This window comes from Zea mays, chromosome 6, assembly GCF_902167145.1.
Source record: "Zea mays cultivar B73 chromosome 6, Zm-B73-REFERENCE-NAM-5.0, whole genome shotgun sequence".
NCBI classification, from domain to species: domain Eukaryota; kingdom Viridiplantae; phylum Streptophyta; class Magnoliopsida; order Poales; family Poaceae; genus Zea; species Zea mays.
In genome coordinates, this window is record NC_050101.1 from 133,024,534 (window position 1) to 133,041,320 (window position 16,787).

The window sequence follows — 16,787 nt, forward strand, 5'->3', positions numbered from 1 at the left end:
GATGAGCGCGACGAGTTCAAATCTAGGTTTAGCCTATTAGGTGTGTGTACTACTTGTCCTGGCTTGCAGACTGAGCTAGCAGAGAGAGATGCTAGGATAACCTTGCTTGAGAAGGATAGCTCAGTGAGTGCCCCTGTACCTGAGCAGTGTGCACTTTGTGAGGGTTTGTAGTCTGCTCTTGAGTCCTACAGACACGACAAGACTAGGATCGAGGAAGAAAAAACATACCTTCGGTCGGTCTTGAGCTAGGTGTCAAGTAATGAGCCCCAGTTGGGTATGATGGTCGGTCAGTTCAAGAGGAGAATTGGCAGACTAGGATTTGACTTTGCTGCTAAGGATGGGAGTGTTGCTTGCTTTGGAAAGGTTGGTTAGTGGAGTTGATTGAAACCATCAGAGAAACCTACAACCACTCCCAAGCTTATCAAAATCATCCCACCTAAGCCTATCACCCCTGTGAAAGATGATGTGATTGAGGAGCATGTGAGAGCCCCTCCTCATAAACAAGTGTGGATTCCAACACCTAACCACCTCAGAAACACACTTGATACCCCTTCTCGACATCTCTAGTGATCCCCTTCCTAGAGCCCTCAGCAGTCCAAAAATAAATTCCCCCCACAAAAGAATTCCACCTAAGAGAGAAGTGAAGTTCCATTATGAGTATTGTGAGAGGGATGGGCATATGGCTGATTTTTGTCTTAGGAGGAACAAAGATGAGTGGAGGGTTTCTGAGTCGAGTAGGAAGAACATGAACTACCCTTCTCATGGTGTTCATGCTCAGCCTGTTCAGGGACATCCTGCGAGGCCTAGAGGTGCTTTGCCTCTTGCTAATAGGCCTCAGGCAGTGAGATCACGTGGTGGTCGTGCCCAGCGGGGTGCTGGTCATGTGCCATAGGCCAAGGACCCTCTGGCAGTGGCTTTAGTTCTTACTTCCCCAGTGGACCATAGTTTCCTTCTTGTGGTGATCGCTTCCCTTTTGGACTAGGGATGGGTGGTGTTTTTCCTAACACTTTTTATGGGCAGATGCCGTAGCACCAGTATTATTTTTCAGTATCCTAACCCTAGTGATATGGAGACCGGGAGAACATATGGCTCATGGATTCTGGTTGTTCGTGTGACATGACTGGAAGCAAAAAATGGCTCTCCAGTCTCAACCCTATGATTGGTAAGGAATACATCACATTCGTGGATAAGTCGAGAGGTAAGGTAATTTCTCATGGCTCCGTTTGAGTGAACAAGAGTTTTGTTCTCAAGGATGTTGCTTTGGTTTCGAATTTGCATTTCAATCTCCTTTCTGTTTCGTAACTCCTTGAGGATGACTATGAAGTGCGCTTTAAAAATGTCTTGTCTCGAGTTTTAGATGCCCATGGGATCTTGTTTGTCAGATTTCCCCTTTTGTTTGAATTTTTAGTGCTGATTTTTCACATTATTTTGGCCCTTCTCGATGTTTGCTGGCACGATCCTCTTCTTTTATTTGGAAGTGGCATAGGAGACTAGGACATTTGAGCTTTGATCTTTTGTGTAGAGTGAGCTCACTTGGCTTGATCCAAGGATTGCCCAAGTTGAAATTTGAGGAGAATATTGTCTATCACCCTTGTCATCATGACAAGATGGTTCCTGGTTCCAATTCCTTGGTCACCAAGGTGATGACCTTGTAGCCCGGCAAATTGCTTCATATGGAAACTGTTGGTCCAACTCGGGTTTGCTCTTTCGAGGGGATGAGGTATGTGCTTGTGGTCGTTGATGATTTTTCTCGCTATTCTTGGGTGTTCTTCATGAAGGCAAAGGATGAGGTTTTCACTCATGCTCGATGTTTGATTCTTAGGTTGCAAATCGAGTTTCCCAAGAATGCCATGAGAGCTATACACTGTGACAATGGCACATGATTCAAAAATACTCATTTTGAGACCTTTTGTGCTTCTTTGGGACTTGAGCATCAGTTTTCCTCTCCGTATGTGCCTTTGTAGAATGGAATTGTTGAGTGCAAGAATCGAACCCTTGTTGAGATGTCCAGGACGATGCTCAATGAGCATAGGACTCTTAGGAGTTTTTGGGTCGAAGCGATCAACACTGCTTGCCATGTGTCGAACCGCATCTTTCTTCGAGCTTTCTTGAACAAGACTTCTTATGAGTTGTGGTTTGGATGGCCACCCAAGGTTAGTCATTTCAGGGTGTTTGGCTATAGATGCTTTGTGCTGAAATAGGGCAATTGGACAAATTTAAGTCTTGGTCTTCTGATGGGTTTTTCCTGGGTTATGCATTACATTCTCGTGCTTATCGTATCCTTAACCTGGAGACCAACCACATTATGGAGACTTGTGAGGTAACATTCGATGAGACTGCACCTTGTCCATCCCCTTTTCTTTGAGCCTTCAAGTCTAGATCATATGGGACAAACCATCTTTGTGGAGGAGAAGCATGACGACACCAATTGGGGTGATCCCGAGCTGACTCCACCGGCTGCCCTAGTTGATCCTGCTTCTACTACTTCGGCTAAATGACATGATCTTACTACTTCCACTACTTGGGGTTTGCTTGAGCTAGCTCTTGTGAGACTGGAGTAGTTGAGGTTGATGTTGAGGGGGAAGCCACCTCTTCGAGGACGGCTCCATGGCATGTTCAGCGGGATCACCCTCCTCAACAAATGATTGTTGAGATTGATATACGAGTCACTCACTCTAAGTATCAGCATATGTCTCATTTTTCTCACTCAGCTTTTGTTGCTTATTTTTAGCCCCAAGATGTTGGACACTCTTTGTCTGGTCCTAAATGGGTCATTGCTATGCATGAGGAGCTCGAAATTTTTGGGAGAAACCAAGTTTGGATTTTGGTGCCACCTCCTTCAAACTGCCATCCCATATGTACTAAATGGGTTTTCAAAAACAAAGAGAGTGAGGATGGGTTGGTAGTGAGAAACAAGGCGAGGTTGGTTGCCCAAGGGTATTGCCAGAAATAGGGTATTGATTATGAGGAGACCATTGCCCTAGTTGCCCGTTTAGAGGCCATTAGGTTCCTTTTAGTCTTTGTTGCTTCAAAGGATTTTAAGTTGTTTTCAAATGGATGTCAAAAATACATTTTTAAATGGGTATATAAAGGAAGAGGTCTATGTGAGGCAGCCCCCTGGTTTTGTGAGTTCCAAGTTTCCAAACCATGTTTTTAAACTCCAAAAAGCCTTGTATGGTTTGAAACAAGCCCCTAGAGCCTGGTACGAGCATTTGAAATCTTTCTTGCTTTCAAAGGGTTTTAAAACGTGCTTTGCAAAGAAAACTCGTTTTCTCCTCAAGCATGGTAGCGATACCCTTTTAGTCTAGATATTTGTGGATGATATTATCTTTGGTGGCTCTTCATGCTCTTGTTTCTAAGTTTTTAGATCTTATGAGCAGGGAGTTTGAGATGAGCATGATGGGCGAGCTGAACTTATTTCTTAGGCTACAAATCAAGCAAACCCAAGATGAGACCTTTGTGCATCAAGGCAAGTATACAAAGGATGTCCTAAAGAAGTTCGACATGGGCGAGGCCAGGCCTCTTTCGACGCCCATTGCCACCACGATGGCGCTTGATGCCAATGAGGACGGCGAGCCAGTGGACCAGAAAAAGTACAGGAGCATGATTGGCTCCCTCGTGTACTTGACACCGATGAGGCTAGATATACACTTTGCAGTGTGTCTGTGCGCTCGTTTCTAGGCTTCCCACGCACTTCTCATAGACGGGCTATGAAATGGATTATGAGTTACCTGTGCTTCACTCCCGAGTTTGGTTTGTGGTACTCTTCTTCTTCCATTCTTTGTGCGGTTATTCTGATGTTGATTTTGCAGGATGTCGCTAGGAGCGCAAGTCTACTTCTGGGACTTGTATGTTTTTAGGGGACTTTGTTGGTTTCCTAGTCTACGAGCATACAGTCTAGCATGGCTCAGTCTACCACAGAGGCTGAGTATGTTGCTGCCACTAGATGTTTGTAGTTATTATGGATGATGTACACTTTATGGGATTTTGGCTTGGATTTTCAAAAGGTGCTTCTGCTTTATGACAGCACGAGTGCCATAAGTGTTGCCAAGAATCCTGTGCTGCAATCGAGGACCAAGCACATTGATATTCGCTTTCACTTTCTTCATCATGACCATCCTGAGAAAGGCGACATCGATTTGCGCCACATCGATACCCATCGTCAGCTGGCTGACATTTTCACCAAACCCCTTGATCAATCTACTTTTACACATTTGAGAGGCGAATTGGATGTTTGCTTCCCTTTTTGATCGAGGGCTCCTGTCTGGTTTTTTATCTATTCTATTTTTTCATGTAGATTTTAGTATTTCTTTCTTGATTCATATCATCATCGCATGTAGAATTTTGCGCTTCAGTTGTATAACTACTAGATTGTGATTATGCTCCTAGTATTATGTTCTATGTGTACATGATGTTGCTATGGCAGGCTTAGACACTTTTTGCTCATATTGATACAATTTTGTTGAGCTAAGCTTGTTTTTGTAATCGTGAGCTTGACTACTACTTGTTGAATTCAAAACATGTTCACCATTTACCTTGGCACCTGGCATGTGTAGGATGTGTCTGAAATCCTTTATGCTGTCACTAGTATGCTAGGTGGCTATGTCTCATGCTCTGAGTCATTCACTGTATTAAATCATAAATTATGTGCTTATAATCAAAATCAAGATAAGTGAAAAATTTAGAAAGATTGAGATGGGTTTGCATTTGTCCCCACCTCTATGTATCAAGGTTGCTTCCATTTGCACCTTTGGATGAACTTGAGCAGGGTATTGGATGATCAAAACCGGTGTCTTTAGCTTCTGATTGCTTTTCTACATAGGCTACACCCAGTTGAAATGTTAGACAATGATAATGCTTACAACCTCTCGCACTCACATGCTTTTCTTTGAAACTTGTAATCCGCTGCAAAATCTGATAAATCTAGAGAATTTCATCTGGTATCATTTTCAGATAAGTTTCTAGCATGATGAGTGACAGCTGTTTGGTTAGTTCACCTGGTTTACCTTGACTGGCTCATAGTTTATTTCCTGCTTACTATATGCCTAGTGTTGTCTTTAGTGGTGAACTTCTCTTTTGAACTACTTAAAACTGAATCAAAATGCTTAAACTTCACATATCTTGTGCATATGATCAGTTTGAGCATTTGCTAGCATGTGCATTTATTACTGCACATATAGCACAACACCACTTAGAGCATTTTTACACTCTGACTAATATACTCCTGAAGCTCCTGCATATTCTTCTTTATGTTGCATTTCTGCATTTTCTTAGAAGGGGAGTTCTCGTGTCAAGGGCGAGTTTCTATTTCTACCCTTGTTTGTGCTTGATGAGTATAGATGGCCAAACGGGCCGTGCTAAATGGGCCGGCACTAAGCACGGCATGACCCATAGTGCTTCGGCACGACACGGGCACGATTCATATAGTGCCAGTGCCGACACGACACGAGTCTAGTGCCGTGCTTGGGCCGCCACCCCGGCACGATGGGCTGGCACGAGCACGACACGATTAACTGGCCGGCACGGTTAGGCACGACTTAGACCAACATGTGGTTTATAAATGTGATTGTGATATGTGTATGTGGTTGTACATTGTTATTTGTTATGATTTACACATAATGAATTCACTTTATAATGATATAAATATTCGAGTTTTAAAATTATATATATAATCTTAAAGATCTTCTATACTTTTTTTATCTTTTAAAATGAAATAGTGCCTGGGCTGGCACGGGCACTATTAGATATTAGTGCCGTATAGTGCCGGCACGGCACGATTAGGCACTATAGTGTAGTGCCTGGGCCGCTGGTTAGGCACTAGTGCCGGCACGGCACGACACGATTACTAATAGTGCCTAATAGTGTCGTGCCTAATAGTGCTTAGTGTCGTGCCGGGCCGGGCGGCCCATTTGGCCATCTATATTGATGAGTCCACTTGTCAACAAGGGGGAGACACTTTGAGATTTTCGGCCTCCTAACAAAGGGGAGAGAATTTTTGCTTTAGAAGAGTGCTTTCGTAATGGGAGAGATTCTCAAAGGGGGAGACTCTAGATTTTGGAGCTTTTGCTAGTTGTCTTGAGCCATTTGCCTCTTTCTAGAGGAACTATCTTTGATTTCAGCTTTTGTGTTGATTTTGTGCTTGGATCTGGTTTTGTCTGCTGGCTAGTGGTGTTGAGCCCTACTTTTGCCTCTTCTTGAGGTCTAGCTGTTTTTTGCTTGGTCGTGTTGGGTTGTTGCCCATTTCTTTAGGGACCAAGCTTTGCTTTCTTTGAATGACTTGTTTGGTTTTTATCTAGCTTTTGGTCATTCGAGTGAATTTCTCTCCTTTCTGCTTATATATGTTCATGTGTGGTGTTGACAATGCACTCATCAAAGGGGAGATTGCAAACACAAGGTTGACTTGTCCCTTGTGGTTTGGGTTGATGATGAGTGATTGTCAACAGGTAGCATTGTGGGGTAGTAAGTGGACCGACCAGAGTGTGAGATTATGTATATACAACCATGTTAGTAGGCTTGTGATGTGCAGGTGTGGAGCACAGGGATGGTGTTCGATGGTCGAGGTGAAGGTCATGCGGGCTCGTGCTGATGGACCAGGAGTGGTGAAGGGTGAGTGATGAGTGTTGACTGACGGACTGGAGCAGCCGGGTGACTAGTCGTGGTGGCTGACACTTGAGACACGTACTCACGTGAGGACATGGTGGAGTGGAACGTGTTGCTTGAGCGGTCGAGGACTGGCGGGATACGTGTCTGGTTGTGGAGGACACACACGTGGTGTGATACTCACGACAGTTTGGTAGTTGAGCCTCAAAACTACACTACACTATGGATGGTGGTTTTTGATGAGTTTGGGCCTTAAAACTCAGCGGCGGAGGTTTCGGAGGGAACTGTTGGTGGCATGTGGCGTCATAGCAAAGGGTGCGTCAAGGCGAAGCAACTTCGTGTGGAGCACGTGTCCGTCAGATCGAAAACCTAGGAGTTGGTCTATTTTGCCCCTGGCGAAGTGGATAGACTCTATGTAAATAGGGGTTGTTTAGGAATATAAATAACCCTATATAAATAGTGGGGAGGGCTGGTTAGTCTAGTATTACTTGGCTGCCATTTGTTTTGGCTTATGGTTTTAGCTCTCGTATTTTCCATCTCAATACTGTTCTAGTTTTAGCCAAGGATCCACAACGATTTTGTACTTCATATGTGTACTTGTTCTTCATAGATAAAACTAGAGGAAGGGTTGCCGGTACGGCCCACATGTTTTGGTCACTTCTCAATCTCAGTTTTTGGTCCTTGCTGAAATTTTGAAGTTTTGTGTTCTTGGTGTCTCCCTTCCCCTTTTCTTGTGGATTTGTGGAGAACCTTTAAGTTCTTGCGATATGGGTACTGTTGGGGATTGATTTTGGTAGAGATAGACTCTTTGGATCATTGCGTACACCCTCACGATGCAGTTCTTGGTCGTGATCCGAGTTGATTCTCATTTGAGTTCATTTTGAGAAAACCTAAATAAAACCCCATCTCTCTCGGGTTTTTTGATCTGTGCTTTTACCTTTGGTTTGTTCATGTTCATACTTCACCAGTAACCATCTTCTACCTAGCACAAACTATCTGTGAAGTTTGAGACTATTCTGTGCATTTTTCAGTGCGCGGCACTGCCGTCTGTGTGCGCGGCACTGCCGGACCCCGGCACTGCTGGACTTGAGTCCGACACTGCCGCTCTAATTTCCTGTCGATTTTTACTCTGATATTTTCCAGGAAGTTAGGTCTACAGTTCTTAAGGTTTTTGTTGCATACAAACGACACTAGTTTGTATTGTACACTAGTCTGCTGCTTTGAGTCCGCAGAGGGTTTCCGGGTTGAACTTTGGGATCAAAGTCGCGTGCTCGCTAGTCGAGAATTTTTAGTGGCTCTCTTTCACCCTCTTTGATCGCCTCACCGGTCCTACACATACCATGCTCTTGGGGCTTGCTTAAGCACATAGAGCGACTTTGAGATCTTATAAACATGTGAAGGATACTCAAAGTCTTCAAAGCTGGGAGGTTGCTCAACATACACCTCTTCCTTGATAGGACCATTGAGGAATGCACTTTTCACAACCATTTGGTACAACTTGATTCCATGGTAAGTAGCATAGGCAAGTGATATGCGAATTGACTCAAGTCTAGCTATGGGTGCATAGGTTTCATCGAAATCCAAACCTTCGACTTGTGAATATCCCTTGGACACAAGTCAAGCTTTGTTCCTAGTCACCACACCATTCTCAATTCGAACTCATTTTGAGCCTGGCTCAAGAATTTCTTCAAGGTCTCTTAGGTTTGTGATTTTTCCAGCAAAAAGAACACCCAAGTGAAGGGAGAATAGTCATTAACAATCACAAGACAATACTTACTCCCACCGATGCTTATGTAAGCAATCAAGCCGAATAAATCCATGTGGAGTAACTCAAGCGGCCTCTCAATCATCATGATGTTCTTATGTGGATGATAAACTCCAACCTACTTATGTGCTTGCCATGCACTACAAATTCTGTCTTTCTCAAAATAAACATTGGTTAGTCCTAAAATGTGTTCCCTTTTTAGAAGTTTGTGAAGATTCTTCATCCTAACAAGGGCAAGTCGATAATGCCATAACCAACCCATGCTAGTCTTAGCAATCAAGTAAGTATCTATTTCAGCATTGTCATCAGTGAAATCAACTAAATATAGCTATCCATTTAACACTCCTTTGAAGGCTAATGAATCATCACTTCTAAAAATAGTAACATCAATATCGATAAATAAATAATTGTAGCCAATTTTGCATAATTGAGATACATAAAGCAGATTGTAACCTAAGAATTCTACAAGAAAATCATTGGAAATATATTGGTTAGGAGATATAGCAATTTTACCCAATCCTTTGACCAAACATTAATTCCCATCCCCGAATGTGATTGCTGTTTGAGGATCATCATTTTTCTTATATGAGAAGAACATCTTCTTCTCCCCTATCATGTGGTCTGTGCAGCCGCTGTCGATTATCCAACTTGCTCCTCCAAATGCATAAATCTACAACACAGATTTAGGCCTTGTCCTTAGGTACTCAAACGGTCTTGGGTCCTTTCATGTTAGAAACAAGCACCTTGGGTACCCAAACACAAGTCTTTGGACTCTTGTGCTTGCCCCCAACACATTTGGCAACTACTTTGCCTGATTTGTTAGTTAGAAAAAAGATGCATCAAAAGTTTTAAATGAAAATTAGGTTCATTTGATACATCAACAACCTTTTTCTTAGGCATTTTAACATGAGTTGTATGCCTAGAGCTAGAAGCCTCATTCTTGTAAATATAAACATGATGAGTAATAGAATGAGATTTCTTAGCATGAATTCTTCTAATCTTATACTCAAGATAGTTCTCAGGATATAAAATGTAGCCTTCTCTATCCTACATTATGGGAGCCTTACCCTTAACAAAGTTGGAAATCTTGTTTCCATGGCCATTGAATTTGATGTTGTTATGGCTCCCAGGTTGGAAGCCAATGCAATCCTTAATGCCAGGGCATCTCCCATTGTAAAGCATGCTACGAGCAAATTTAAATTTCTCATTTTCATGCTCATGATCGGCAAATTTAGCATCCAACTTAGCTATGTGATCATTTTGGTCTTTAATCAAAGCAAGGTGATCACTAATAGCATCAACATCAATATCTCTACATCTAGTGCAAATAGTAACATGCTCAACAATGGATGTAGGAGCAGGGCAAGCATTCAATTCATTTATCTTAGCAATCAAATTCATATTCTTAGAATTAAGAAATGAAATTGAACCATTGCAAGTTTTTAGCTCATTAGTCAAGTTTTTTCATTTTTTCAACTTCAAGAGCAAAAGCATCTTTTAATTTGACAATTTTTTGTTTTCCTTAATGAGTAGTTCTTCTTGGCATTCCAAGACATCATCCTTCTTGTTAAGGGATTTTATCAATTCATTGATTTTGTCTTTTTGTTCAATAATGAGGTTTGCAAAAAGAGAAGACAAATCATCGTATTTTTCACTAGAGCTACCATCATCATCGAAAGTAGTGTATTTGGGGTTATCTCTAGAGTATACCTTCTTCTTCTTGCCTTCCTTGGCCATGAGACACTTGTGGCCGATGTTGGGGAAGAGGAGATCCTTGTTGATTGCGATGTTGGCGATGTCCACGTCAGAGGAGGAGTTAGTGGAGCTCTCGTCAGAGTCCCACTCCTTTCCCATGTGTGCCTCGCCACCCTTCTTCTTGTGGTAGTACTTCTTCTTCTCCATCTTCTTCCTCTTCTTCTCGTTGTCCCTGTCACTATCACTTGCATATAGACATTTACCAATACAATGACCTCACTTACCACACCGGTAGCAAACCCTCTTGGAGCGGAGTTTGCACTTCTTCCCCTTCCTTTGCTTGAGGATTTGCCGGAAGCTCTAAATGATAAGAGTCATCTCCTTATTGTCAAGCTTGGAGGCATCAATTGGGAGCCTTTTGGTTGGTGTGGGCTCCTCCTTTTCTTTCGTTGCCTTGAATGCATTGTGTTGCGCCTTGGGTGTGGAGGCGCCGCCTTGCTCTAGGTTGACGATGTGTTTGGAGTCTTAGACCATATGTTTAAAGCTCACAAACTTGTCAATCACCTCCTAGGGAGACATTTGCTCATACCTAGGACTCTCATAGATCAACTGCACTTGAGTGGGATTACAAAAAACAAGAGATCTTAGAATAACCTTGACCATTTATGGTCATCCACTTCGTGCTCTCGAGGTTGCGGACTTGGTTCACCATGGTCTTGAGCTGGTTGTACGTGGCTTGTGGCTCTTCACCTTTATTGAGGAGGAACTGACCAAGTTCACCCTCAATTTTATCCCGCTTGGTATCTTGGTGACTTTGTCCCCTTCATGTGTCATATTGAGGACATCCCAAATTTCTTTGGCACTCCTCAACCCTTGCACCTTGTTGTACTCCTCCCTACACAAGGAAGCGAGGAGTATGGTGGTGGCTTGGGAGTTGAAGTGCCTCACTTGGGTGGCCTCATCAGAGTCATAGTCCTCGTCGCCCACCTGTGGTGCCTGCGCTCCAAACTCAACAATATCCCAAATGCTTTTGTGGAGTGAAGTTAGATGGTGCCTCATTTTATCACTCCACATAGAATAGTCTTCACCATCAAAATATGGTGGTTTGCCTAAGGGAACGAAAAGTAAAGGAGCACATTTAGAAATGCGAGGATAGTGAAGAGGAATCTCACTATACTTCTTGCGCTCTTGGCGCTTTGAAGATGTTGTCCACTATGGCCCCAATGTCACAAGTTGCGCCCGTTGTGGCCTTGGCATCCCCTGTTATGCCTCTTATGGCTATGTCTTCTTCTATGGTGCTTCAAGTGGTCTTGCCTTCTCCCGTGGTGCCCCACGTGGCCCCGATGTCCTTCGTTGCACCTGTCATGGCCCCAACTTCTCTCGCTACGCCCCATACGACCATGTCTTCTTTAGCTCACTTTGTGAAAGGGAAATGTACCCTTGGGACATTTCTATAAGATTTTGGTGATTAAGTGCTCCACACAAATGCTTTGAATAATAGTTGTGCCAAAGACTTAAGAAGTGCAAATCAAGAGTAAAGGTATGTTTCTAAGACTTAGTACATTGTTTTTGAGACTAATGTATTGTGTCTAAGTGCTAGAAACAGGAAAAGACCAATTTGGAAAAGACTTGGCTGAGCAGCTAAGACTCTGCGCAGTCTGGGTGCACCGGACAGTGTCCGGTGCGCCAGGCTGGCTCTGGCGAACTGGCTGCTCTCGGGTTTTGTCGGCGGCGTACAGCTATAAATCACCGGACTGTCCGGTGGTGCACCGGACTGTCCGGTGAGCCAACAGTCGGCCAGGCCAACGGTCGGCCGCGTAATCCACGCGCGACGCATGGCAGAGCCAACGGTCAGAAGGGGGCACCGGACTGTCCGGTGTGCACTGGACAGTGTCCGGTGCGCTAACGGCTCTGAATCTCCAACGGTTGGCTGCGCCAAAATAGGAAAGAAATCCGCACCGGACTGTGTCCGGTGGTGCACCGGACTGTCCGGTGCGCCAGTCGACAGAAGGCAAGAATTGCCTTCCTGGAATGCTCTCAACGGCTCCTAGCTGCCTTGGGGCTATAAAAGGGACCCCTAGGCGCATGGAGGAGTACACCAAGCATTCTCTAAGCATTCCTAAGCACCAAGACTCCAATTCCGCGCATTTTATTCTTTGTGATAGCAACTAGAGCTCCATTTGAGTCGAGAACTCTTCGAGTTGTGTTGTGAGCTTGAGTTGTGACTTGTGTGCGTGTTTGTGCTCTGATTTTGTGTCTTGTGTGCGTTGCTCATCCCATCCTTACTGTAAGGAAAATGGACCCCGGGCCTTTTGGCTAATTGAGTTTTGGTGTTTGATGAACAACACAATCCGTGAACTAATAAGTTTTCTAGTGTTTGTGTTTGTAGTTCACAGGATGCGAAGAGAATTGGACCAAGGCAATGAGGATGCAACACCTCAAAAGAAGACATAAAAAGATGCATAGGAGTCCAATACTCAAGAACAAAGAAGCCCGAAGAAATCAGCGAAGAAATCCAAGACGAGGGCTGTCAGCTAGCGCCTGGTGGCGCACCGGACATCGGTGTCCGGTGTGCACCGGACTGTCCGGTGAGGCACCGGACAGTCTGCGCAGAGAGGCCGCAGACAGGCGCTCTCTGGCTGTAGCACCGGACTGTCCGGTGTGCACCGGACTGTCCGGTGTGCCAACGGGCAGACGACAACGGTCGGATCCAACGGTCGACTGCTACAGGCGCCAACGGTCGGCTGACGTGGCGTGCACCGGACATCTACTGTACAGTGTCCGGTGGTGCACCGGACTGTCCGGTGCACCCGACGACAGAAAGCTGCTGCTTTCTGTCCAACGGCTAGTTGGGGGTGTGGAGGTTATAAATACCACCCCAACCGGCCATTCTCAGGTGTGGGAGCACAAGCAACATACCAAGGCATATTGTAGACATTTCCAAGTGCTCAAACACCCAAGTGCTTAATAGAATCACTCGGTGATTAGCGTAGGTGCTTTGCGAAGTGCTTAGGTTAGTTAGACCGCATTAGCGCTTGCTCTAGGTGAACCCTAGTTAGTTGAGTGAGTTTAGACAAACCACACAACCCCTCGGCTCTTGCGCGGGCCGTTGTAATTGTACCGAGTGGGGCGAGAGTCTTGCGAGACCGTGACAACCGTGTTTGTGTCACGGCCGCCACCGTGTACCGGAGAGAACGAGGCCCGTGGCGTTTAGGCCGGAAGCTCGATAGTGGAGACGGCGGGGAGCGTCCGAGAGGAGCCGGAAGCGGAGCACCACTTGCGCGTGGAGAAGGCCCATGGCTCTCTACGGAGTTACTCGACCGTGGTGCTTGGCCCTCGCGTGGGCTTCCCTTTGCGTAGGGGCACCAACGAGGATTAGTCGGGACCTTGCGTGGTTCCGGATACCTCGGTAAAAATACCGGCGTCATCCACGAGAGTTTGCTTCTCTACTTAGCTCTTTACATTCTGCATTTATATTAAGCATTTAAGTTTCAATCTTGTAGTCATACTTATTTAGTGTAGATTGAAACTTAGCCTTTGCGGTAGAGATAGCAACACTCAGACAAAACCTAGTTTGCACATTCTAGTTTTGATTATTTGCATAGGTTTTACTCTAGGGATTTAATTGTGGCCTAGTTTAGTAAAAGTTTTAGAAGTCCTAATTCACCCCCCCCTCTTAGGCGTCACCCGTTTACTACAAGTGGTATCAGAGCCCGGTTTGGCTCATTTGAAACGCTTTAGCTTCACCGCTAAAAGAGCCGACACTTTTTTTAGAGGAAGGGATGGATACCCATAGGCCACCACACTTCGACGGCACTAACTTCCCATATTATAGTGCTAGAATGGCTTGTTACCGCGAGGCCGTTGATCTAGGTGTTTGGAGAGTCACTCGTGACGGGATGAAACCCCTCAAGAATCCCGAGAAACCCACCACGAGTGAGGAAAAAGAAATCCATTTAAATGCTAGAGCCAAAAATTGCTTGTATGAATCTCTTAGCATGGATATTTTCAATCAAGTATTTACCCTGAAAACTACTAATGAGATTTGGCTAAAATTGCATGAGCTCCATGACGGCACATCCAATGTCCGTGAGCAAAAACATTGCCTAGTCTTAAATGAGTATAATTCTTTTGCTATGAAAGATGATGAGCTTGTTAGAGACATGTATTCTCGATTGAATCTAATTATCAATGAGCTCAATTCTATTGGCATTAATAAGCTAGGTGATGCGGACATTGTGAGGAAGATTATCTCCCTGCTACCTCAACAAAGATATGGGAGCATCATCACCATCCTTCACAACATGGAGGACTTGAGCAACATGACCCCGACCATCGTGATTGGGAAAATCGCGGCTTTTGAGATGTCGCGAAAAATGAGTCGGGGAGAGGAGCCAACTTCCTCAAGACCATATGCTTTTGCATGTGATGAAAGGAAGGGCAAAAAGAAGGCTCCCACTCCAAGTTCCTCAAGTGAAGAAGAGGAAGAAGAAGAAAGTGATGATGATGAAGATAATCAACCATGCACATCATCCTCCGAGGACGAAGAAACAATTCGACGCGTCGGAAAGGTAATGAGGATGATCCGCAAGATTAATCTAATGGGTGTGCCCCTGCAGGTCGAGGATCTTCTCTTTAACATTGACAGGAAAAAGCAAAGGAAGAGAGGATGCTTCGCATGTGGGGAGAAGGGCCACTTCAGGGACAACTGTCCAAATATGGCCAAACCCAAAAAGGAGAGGAGCAAAGGCAAGGCGCTAACAAGTGTTAGAACTTGGGATGATTCTTCAAGTGAAGATGAACCTCCAAGGACGCGCAGCCACCGATCCTCATCACGCTCATCACGGTCATCACACAAATGCCTTATGGCAAGAGGTAACAAAAGCATTCCATCCTCTAGTGATGAAAGTAGTAGTGATGATGAAGGTGAGGGAAAGCCCTCTGTAGATGAGCTTGCGGAAGCCGTAGAATTTTTCCAGGATGTTTGCACTAAGCAAAAAGCTCAACTTAAAACTTTGAAAAATAAGTTGGTTAGCTCTCAAAATGATTACAAAGGTTTGCTAGAAAAATTTGAAACTTTTGCAAACTTAAATAGTGAGCTATCAACTAAAATTGAGCTATTAGAATCTAGTGCTCCATCCACTGCTACCAATGATAGCCTTATTAAAAGGAATGAAAAACTTAAGGCTAAGTTAGCTAGCTCCCAAGAAGCTATTGAAAATTTGCTAGAGAAAATGGAAATTCTTAGCATTCACAATAATGAGCTAACTACTAAGCTAGAAAACATTGGTAGCACCCCAGCAGCATCTTTAGTTGAAATACCTAAAATAATTAAGAAAGATGCTTCTACTTCCTGCTTTGATTTAATTGATGATTCTAACCCCTGCAACCAAGTCGTTGTTGAGAATATTGTTCTAGAGACATGTTCGGATGAGGTTGCAAAGGAAAATGAACAATTAAAGCAAGAAGTGGCTCGCCTTGGCAAGGCTTTGTATGACAAGAAAGGCAAAGCCAAACAAATTCGACCTCCACAGGATAACACCACTGCGGGAGTGAACAAGCCTGTAGAGGGAGAAACTGTGATTTGTAGGCTATGCCACAAGGAAGGCCACAAGTCTTTCCAATGCAAGGCGATGACCGGGGATAAACAAAGGCAAAAGCTCAAGCAAAAGCCTTCAAGCAAAATCTCCAACACCTACATCAAAAAGATGAACAAAAAGGATGCTACACCATACTTGATCAAGAAGAAAAAGAACGGAAAGGTGATAGCAATCAAGGCCAACAAGCAAGCCAACAAAGGAAAGGGGGCCAAACGCATCTGGGTGCCAAAGGAGATAATTTCAACCATGAAAAGCACCAAGAAGGTTTGGATCCCGAAAGGGAAGTGAGTGGACCGAAGGTCCTCGGAAAATTTGGAGACTTGGCTAAATTGGGATGTATATCATGGGATACATCATATTGGATCAAGTTTATTGCCAAGTGGGTTAGTGAAAATTTTGGACCCAAATTTCCCACCCATGACTAAGGTAACTAGTTTTATTGTACTTCTTGTTTCTAGATATGCGTATCTATTTATCTTTTATCTAGTTTACCTTTCTTGCCCAGTATTACATTTGTTATGTACTCTTGTTCAAAATTATGCATACTAGGTAAATCATATGGTAGGATTGCTAGTTTTTAATTCATATACTTAAGCAAACCTACATGGCTTAAAAATGTTTATTTAAGCACGGCACATAGCTTTTATATCACTCCATAGTAAATGATGCATCAATTGAAAATTTTTGATTTCCACAAGTGTCTCATTTAACTTATATGTGCCAAAGTTTGGATTATGGATAATTTGCCCATCTTGATATAAAATCATAGTGCATGTCTCCTACAAGTATTCAAAACTTGTATGCACACCTTCAGGGGGAGGTTACTCTATAATCTAATACTTTGAGACTAACACCTTTTCAAGTCTATTTCATGTGATAGTCTCATTGTAAGGAAAATGAAGTCCCCGGAGAAAGACAACAATCTTCCACTGCAAAATCTCCAAGAACTCTCATGTCTCTCAAGCTCACCATTGACTTTCAATTAGTATCTTTTGAGACTACATTTAGTATCATTTGCATGTCTTCTCCAATATTTGATTAGACTATATTTCATATCACATGCTTCCATGTTGCTAAAAATGCATAAGTAGCTAACTCATATTCTGTTACCTATGCATAAGGGAAGT